The sequence below is a fragment of the Colobus angolensis genome, unplaced genomic scaffold, assembly GCF_000951035.1.
Source record: "Colobus angolensis palliatus isolate OR3802 unplaced genomic scaffold, Cang.pa_1.0 Scaffold37, whole genome shotgun sequence".
NCBI lineage: Eukaryota > Metazoa > Chordata > Mammalia > Primates > Cercopithecidae > Colobus > Colobus angolensis.
The window spans coordinates 1937422-1946057 of record NW_012117043.1 but is presented as its reverse complement, the minus strand read 5'-3'; the positions used below and the strand labels follow the sequence as shown (position 1 = coordinate 1946057).

Genomic DNA, 8636 nt, shown 5'->3' with positions numbered 1-8636 from the left:
GAGAGACTGAGGCGTGAGAATTGCTTGAACCTGGGAGGCAGAGGTAGTGAGCCGAGATGGTACCACTGCACTCCAGCCTGGGCAACAAGAGCAAAACACTATCTCAAAAAAAAAAATGAAAGAAAAAAAAAAGCAGGGGTCACGTGGCTTTTAGGAGCTCAGAGGTAACATTAAAGATTTTGGATTATGTTCTACAGTGAGGGTGCCATTTAAATAAAGGTTTTAAACAAAAGAATGGCATGATATGAGTTTTTTTTTTTTTTAACAAGATTCTGGCTACTGTATGTACAGTGATTTTGAGGGAGACAAGTGGTAGTGGAGAGACTAATTCTATCAAACTTTTACAGTAATCTAGGTGAAATATTTGAGATATAAATCCTATACCATATATATAAACATTGTATTATCATTTCAGGTTCTTATATGATGCATATATAATGTAGGTATACAATTTAGAAGCAAAGGTGGAATTTTATTACCCTTTTCAGGAACTTGTTCACTTCATATAGCATGGTCATTTTTCCTTGATAACAACCTGTTTTCATTTCTGAAGTTTTTGGCTATTTAAAGACTCTGAGAGAGTTCCAAACATGAATGAGATGCACAGGTTTCATTGGTATATGTGAGTGTGCGCGTGCAATTATGTGCTTTCAGGTTTTCTTAGAACATAGGTGTTTTTTGGTTGGTTGGTTTTGAGACAGAGTCTCGATGTCACCCAGGCTAGAGTGCAGTGCACAGTATCAGCTCATTGCAACCTCTGCCTCCTGACTTCGAGCAATTCTTGTGCCTTAGCTTCCCAAGTAGCTGGGACACATAACCATGCCGGGCTAATTTTTGTTTTTTTGGTATAGTCAAGGTTTCACCATGTTGGCCAGGCTGATCTTGAATTTTACCCGTGATGTAGTGCTTAGGAAGGCAATGTTAGCAGGTAACTTTTAATAAGGCTCTGATATAATTTATTCCATTAAAAATTTTGATAAATCTGGAATTCATTTTTGTTACATTTTATTAGGTAGGCATCTTTGTTTACCCATTTTTATGCACTCTTTATTAAGTAATTTTTTTCTTTCCTCAGTGGTCTTAAAATGCTTCTTTTGTCATACATTAATTTTTATATACACTAAGGTCTGTTTCTGAACATTGCATTTTGTTCTGTTGGTCTATCATCATACCTGTATGATACTGTTTTAATTGTATTTTTATTGTCTGTTTTTATCTCTGGTGGGAGATAATTTGCCTACTTCTAGAAATAAGCTTGTTTTTCCTTTCTTTAAGGAAAAACAACAGCTAAAAGTAGTTGATATAGCCCTTAATAGCTTCATTATGCTACGGGTACATAATATAAACACTGTAATGGACTAAAATAAGTTTTAAAAATCTTATATGAGAATCATTACTGGAACACAAAGCATCAGTTTCCTCTTTTCTAAGCTCTGTTTCATAAGATGTATGAATCTATGAGGGGATTAACCTTTAAATCTTCTATCATTTCTATAAAAATATTTTAAATTGTCCATTTAATACTTTTAAAAATTTCCTTTTATATTATCTTCAAGAGGCAACGTAGGGTAAGTTGTTAAGAACATGGATATAGGGACAAACTGCCTGGGTCAGATTCCTGCTTTGCCCCATCCTAATTGTGTGATTTTTGAGAAGGTTGTTTAAGTCTAAATGCCTCAGTTTCCTTGTCTGTAAAAGGATAGAATGAATAATTTATGAAAAGCACTAAGAACAGTGCCTGACACATAAAAGACCTCTGTATGATTAGAAGCTATTTTTATTCTGGATTGGTATCCAAAAACCCCTTTAATTCATAAAAATGTATTAATTTCAGGCCTGGCACAGTGGCAGACACCTGTAATCTCAGCACATTCGGAGGCCGAGGCAGGTGGATCACCTGCCTGGCCAACATGGTGAAAACTCGTCTCTACTAAAAATACAAAAATTAGCTGGGTGTGGTGGCGGGCACCTGTAATCCCAGCTACTCCAGAGGCTGAAGCAAGGGAATCACTTGAACCTGGGGGATGGAGGTTGCAGTGAGTCAAGTTCACGCCACTGTACTGTAGCCTGGGCAACAAGAGCGAAACTCCGTCTCAAAAAAATTACTTTGCATTTTTTAGATAAACTTGGTAAGGATGAGTTGAAACAAATTACCCTTTCCTCACAATTTAAATGTGATCCTATTTTATTAACTAGAGAAACTCATGCCTGTAATCCCAGCACTTTGGAAGGCCGAGGTGGACAGATCACGAGGTCAAGAGATCGAGACCATCCTGGCTAACAATGGTGAAACCCTGTCTGCACTAAAAATAGAAAAATTACCTGGGCGTGGTGGCGCGTGCCTATAGTCCAGGCTATTCGGGGGTCTGAGGCAGGAGAATCACTTGAACCTGGGAGGCGGAGGTTGCAGTGAGCTGAGATCACACCACTGCACTCCAGCCTGGGGACAGAGTGAGAGACTCTGTCCCTCCCCCCCCCAAAAAAAAAGAAAAAGAAAATTTCAACAGCCAAATATAGAATCTCATTTAGTAGGATACACCAGTTTTTAGTCATTAAAGGAATACGGTGAATTGTAAAATAACATAAATTTTGTTTTTAGGCAAAGTAGTTGTATAACTTGTTTTTGTTTATTCTTTTTTTGTTTTTTTGAGACAGAGTTTTGCTCTGTCACCCAGACTGATGTGCAGTGGCATGATCTTGACTCACTGTAACCTCTGTCTCCTGAGTTCAAGTGATTCTCTGCCCCTGCCTCCTGAGTAGCTGGGATTACAGGTGCCCGCCACCACGGGCCTGTTTAATTTTTGTATTTTTAGTAGAGACAGGGTTTCTCCACGTTGGCCAGGCTGGCCTTGAACTGTTGACCTCAGGTGATCCACCCGCCTTGGCCTCCCGGAGTGTTGGGATTACAGGTGTGAGCCACCGTGCCCAGCCTATTTATTCTATTTTTAAAAAGAAATTCTAAGCCTTAAGTTTGATAATGATGACAGTCATTTTGGTAAGAAGTGAAGATTTTTATCTTAGTGTTTTTGGAGTGTGTGTTTGTATTTATTTTGATAACTGTTCTGTCGCAAATCAGAAGTTTATCACCTTGTTAAGCCCATGTCATGAGAATGTGGTCGTAAGTTCTCAGCTTTATTTTCCCTGAGTTGTTCTGTTTTGGTTGTCAAGTAAATAAGACAGCAATTAATAGTAGTGAATTTTACAGCATGCATTCCCAGAAACTCTTACTTTTCTGTAGCAGAAAACAAAGTCCTCTATATGAATAGCAAATATAGGCTGAACGCAGTGGCTCACACCTGTAACCCCAGCACGCAGAGAGGCTGAGGCAGGAGGATCACTTGAGCCCAGGAGTTCGAGACTGTAGTGCTGCATTGAGCTATAATTGTGCCACTGTACTGCAGCCTGGGTGACAGAGTAAGACAATAAATAGATAGATGATAGATAGATAGATAGATAGATAGATAGATAGATAGATAGATAGATAGATAGATAAAATAACAAATCTTTCCTGATGAAGATTTTAATGTTAACATAAATGTCTAACTATTACGTGAAGATAACATTGCTGCCTTTCCTTCCTGAGCATGTCCCCTCTCCCCTGTAGCAGTTATACATTTTTTGAAGTAGTCATTATGGATTTGGATTAATATATTTACCTAATTTGACCTGACCTCCATTGTGACTAGTGATTTATGCCCAAGAGTGTGCTCAGGTTTTATTATGTTTTTTGTGCACAAAGTAAACTGGCCCATTTTGAGAGTGACCTTGTCCTCTTTATGAAACCCATGTTCTCATCAACTGAGCTGTTAAGTGTCTGTAATATAAAGTCAAATAAATCCTGCTTTCTAGGGCACTGTATTATTTATATAGCACATGTAAATTCAGAAGCATTTGGTCTTGAGATCAGGAGTTCAAGACCAGCCTGGTCAACATGGTGAAACCCTATCTCTGCTAAAAATACAAAAAAAAATTAGGCGTGGTGATGCATGCCTGTAATCCTAGCTACTAGGGATGCTGAGTGGGAGGATTGCTTGAACCTGGGAGGCAGAGGTTGCAGTGAACCGAGATTGCACCACTACACACTGTTGGTATTGTATCGCCTGGGCAACAGAGCAAGACTCCGTCTCAGATAAAAAGCATTTGGTGACATTGAGGTGGGTTGCAAGGAGGGACAATACTATTTGTCTTTGTGTTTATTTATTTATAATTTTTTTGAGACAAGGTCTCACTCTCACCCAGGCTGTATTGTAGAGACAGGGTGTCACTCTGTTGCCCAGGCTGGTCTCCAGCTCTTGGGGTCAAGCAGTCCCCTTGCCTCAACCTCCCAAATAACTGGGACTACAGGTGCAGTTTACATTTTATAAATTTATTTATATTTATAAATAAGATCTTATTATGTTGCCCAGGCCTGTCTCAAACTCCTGGCCTCAAGCAATACTCCCTCCTTCACCTCCTTAGTAGCTGGAATGACAGGCTCAAACCACAGCACTCAGCCTTAAAATGTTATTTTAAATTGTAGTTCTAAAAAGTCAGAATGTATAAACGATTATGACATGATTAGAAATCCTGCCATCCTGTATTACTATAGACATGCTTTACTATTGGTGTGTTTTTGAAGTGTTATACCCAGGGCTGAACTGAGATTTTTGAGGTGGCCATATTGACCAGCTCTGTTTTCTGGACATTATCTTTGCTATTATTTTGATAATTTTACAATGACTCTCCAGTTTTGTTTAAGTAAAAAAGTTAACAGTTTAATATTTCTTTAATGATTTTTATCTGTATTTAATAAATACATAATTATACAGCTCTTTGTAGTACTTGCCATGTTCTAGGTACTGTTCTAGGTGGTTTACAAATACCAATTTGTAATGATTATATACTACTATTAAAATATTTTTATATCAATTGTAGAAATTTGTTAGTGTTACATTTCTTAACATAAGCATCTTTTCTGAAATTAATCAAGTTACATTTATCAAATATGATTAAAGTAAAAATAAGAATTAAATTGCAGAACTTTTAAGTCATAATTAATTGTTTTTTTATTTCAGCTTTACCAACAGGGACGATTATGTCAACTGGGCAGTGAATTTTGTGAATTGGAAGTTTTTGCTAAAGTACTGAGAGCTTTGGATAAAAGGTAAATTCTTTTTTTTAAAATTGTAAAATATACATAACACAAAATTTACTATTTTAACCGAATTCAGTGGCATTAAGTATATTCACATTGTGGGCCCGGTGCAGTGGCTCACGCCTGTAATCCCAGCACTTTGGGAGACTGAGGTGGGCAGATCACGAGGTCAGATCGAGACCATCCTGGCTCACATGGTGAAACCCCATCTCTACTAAAAATACAAAAAATTAGCTGGGCGTGGTGGTGAGCGCCTGTAGTCCCAGCTACTTGGGAGGCTGAGGCAGGAGAATGGCATGAACCTGGGAGGTGGAGCTTGCGGTGAGCCAAGATGGCGCCACTGCACTCCAGCCTGGGCGACAGAGCAAGACTTCATCTCAAAAAAAAAAAAAAGAAAAGTATATTCACATTGTGCAACCATCAACACCATTTATTTCCAGAACTTTTTCATTACTCTAAACAAAAGCTCCTTACCCACTAAATAGTAACACCCCATTCCCTCTTCCCCTTATCCTGTGTAGCCACCATTGTACTTTAGATGCGTTTAACTGCTCTGATATCCCATATAAGTGGAATCCTATAATGTTTATCCTTTTGTGTGTGTTATGTTTCATTTAGCATCATGTTTTTAAGGTTCATCTATGTTGTAGCACAAGTTAGAATTTTATTTCTTTTTATGGCTAGATTATATTCCATTGTGTGCATATACCACATTTTGTTTATTCATCTGTCAATGGATATTTGGGTTCTTTCTACCTTTTGGCTAGTGTGAATAATACTGCTGTGAACATGAGTGTAGAAATACCTCTTCAAGCCCCTGCCTTCAGTTATTTTGATTATATACCCAGAAGTTGAATTGCTGGATTATATGGTAATTCTATTTTTATTTGTTTATTTTTTAAGACACTTAGTTTCACTATGCTGTACAGGCTGCCCTCGAACTCCTGGGCTCAAGGGATCCTCTTTCTCAGCCTCCCTGCCAGCTGGGACTACAGGCGCTATGCCACTGCACCCAAGTCCTATTTCCAATTTTTTTGAGGAACTGTCATACTGTTTTCTATACTTTTTTTTTTTTTTTTAATCTGTGGATGATTTGGGGTCTGTGGGTTTATAGTTTTCATCAAATTTGGAATATTTTTGGCCATTATTTCTTCCCAGATTGAAACTTTACCTTTAGGTCAAAATCCAAACTTTTTTTTTTTTTTTTTTTGAGACAGGGTCTTGCTCTGTTGCCTAGGTTGGAGTTCAGTGGCATGTTCATAGTTCACTGCAAACTGAAACTCTCCTTGGCTCAAAGCCATCCTCCCACCTCAGCCTCCTGAGTAGCTGGGACTATAGGCACATGCTACCACACCCAACTAACTTTTTTTATTTTTAGTAGAGACGAGGTCTCGCTATGTTGCCCAGCCTGGTCTTGAACTCCTGGATTCAAGTGATCCCCTTGCCTCAGTCTTCCAAAGTGCTGGAACATAAATTCATTTTTAAGTTACTTGTTTTTTAAAATTCCACTACACCTCTTGTTAATGCATGAAGTTATGTTTATTTTTGACTGATTTCTTATGTGGTTTAGAAATTATTTCATAAATATGATTGTATCAGAAAATTTAGAGTGGATAAAATAATTTTGCCTCATAAGCGTAGTACCAATATAAATCTATAACATTGTTTCATTGAGAAATTGTCTCAATTAGTTTTTCCATATACCTGGTATTATTTCACTATGAATTATGTTTATTTGCAGTTGCTACCAGAAGCCCTGTCTTACCTGTTTCCAGTCACTACTTCCCCTCCCCTAGGGTAACCACTAGATTAATTTTATGTGTTTTAGAACATATTAAATAAAACATAGAGTTTGTGCCCTTTTGTGTCTGGCTTTTTTTTTTCCCCAGTATTGTTTTATGAGAATCACCTATGTTACGTGCAAATACAGTGTGTTCATTCTCGTTGCTGTATATATATGGTGTTTTATTACATGAATATAGTATTATTCATTCTATTATTGATGAACATTTGGGCTGCTTCCAGTTTTTAGCTATTATAACTCATGCAGCCCTGAACATTCTTGTAAATGTTTTTTGGTGAACATATGTATGCATATCTATTAGATATATACCTAGAAGTAGAATTTGAAAGCAATTTAAGACAACTCAAGGAGTCTTTGCCAGCATCATAGAGAATATAGTAAAAATATCGTGGCACTGATTGTACAACCCAAATAGAAGCTTGGCGACAAAAAGAAGATCATTTGTTCTGCCTCCTTCTATCACTTTTGGAAAGTTAACACTTTGACAGTTTAGCTTTTTGAGTTCAAGAAAGGGAGATTGAATTCATCTTCCTGTTGTAAGTATCATCATGTAGTAGTATTAGCTACAGATCTGGCTTTTCATTGTACTTGTGGTGTTTTTTTTTCTTTTGGAGGCAGGGTCTCTCTTCCATCACCCAGCCTGGAGTGCAGTGGCAAGATCATGGCCCACTGTAGCCTCAACTTCCAGGGCTGAGGTGATTCTCCCACCTCAGCCTCCCAAGTAGCTGGGAATACAGGCATGTGCCACCACACCTGGCTGATTTTTTTGCATTTTTAGTAGAGATGGGGTTTCGCCATGTTGCCCATGCTGGTCTCAAACTCCTGAGCTCAAGCCATCCACCTGCCTTGGCCTCCCAGAGTGCTGGGATTACAGGTGTGAGCTACCGTGCCTGGCTTGCTTGCTGTTCTGTTTAGTGTTCTTCTCTAAGTTTAACTGCCATTAAGTTTTCAGGGGTACATAGTAGGTGCATTTATTTATGGGTTACATAAGATACTTTGGTACAAGCATGCGATGTGTAATAATCACATCAACTTAAATGAGGTGTTCATCACCTCAAGCATTTATCCTTTGTGTTACAGACAATCCAGTTATATTCTTTCAGTTATTAAAATGTGGAACTAAATTATTTCTGACTATAATCCTATTGTATTAGCAAATAATAGATTTTATTCATTCTTTCTATTTTTTTGTACCCATTAACTATTTTCATTTGCCTCCCTCTCCCAGTTACCCTTCCCAGCCTCTGGTAACCATCCTTCTTCTCTCTATATCCATGAATGCAATTATTTTAATTTTTAGCTCCCACAAATAAGTGACTACATGCAAAGTTGTTCTTTCCTTGGCTGGCTTATTTTACTTACCATACAGTTCCATCCATGTTGTTGCAAATGACAGGATCTCATTCTTTTTTTATGGCTAAATAGTACACCATTGTGTATATGTATCACGTTTTCCAGATGCTGTTTTAGATGCTGGGGCCATAGCGGTGAGTAGGATCCACAACGTCCCTTCCTCATGGAGTTTGTATTTTCGAGAGGGTTGATAAGATAATAAACAAGTAAGTCGGCTGGGCATGGTGGCTCACACCTGTAATCCCAGCACTTTGGGAGGCCAAGGTGGGTGGATCACCTGAGGTCAGGAGTTCCAGACCAACATGGTGAATCCTCATTTCTACTAAAAATATAAAAATTTAGGCC

At 38.1% G+C, this 8636-nt stretch overlaps 1 protein-coding gene across 1 annotated transcript in view; it reads left to right on the top strand.

The window, feature by feature from the left end:
• APPBP2 (amyloid beta precursor protein (cytoplasmic tail) binding protein 2) overlaps positions 1-8636 on the top strand; it is a 101290-nt gene that overhangs the window by 22534 nt on the left and 70120 nt on the right. The window contains exon 2 of the mRNA XM_011953651.1: positions 5055-5143. The gene's annotated coding sequence lies outside the window, so the exon portion shown is untranslated. The remainder of the gene's footprint in view (positions 1-5054; positions 5144-8636) is intronic.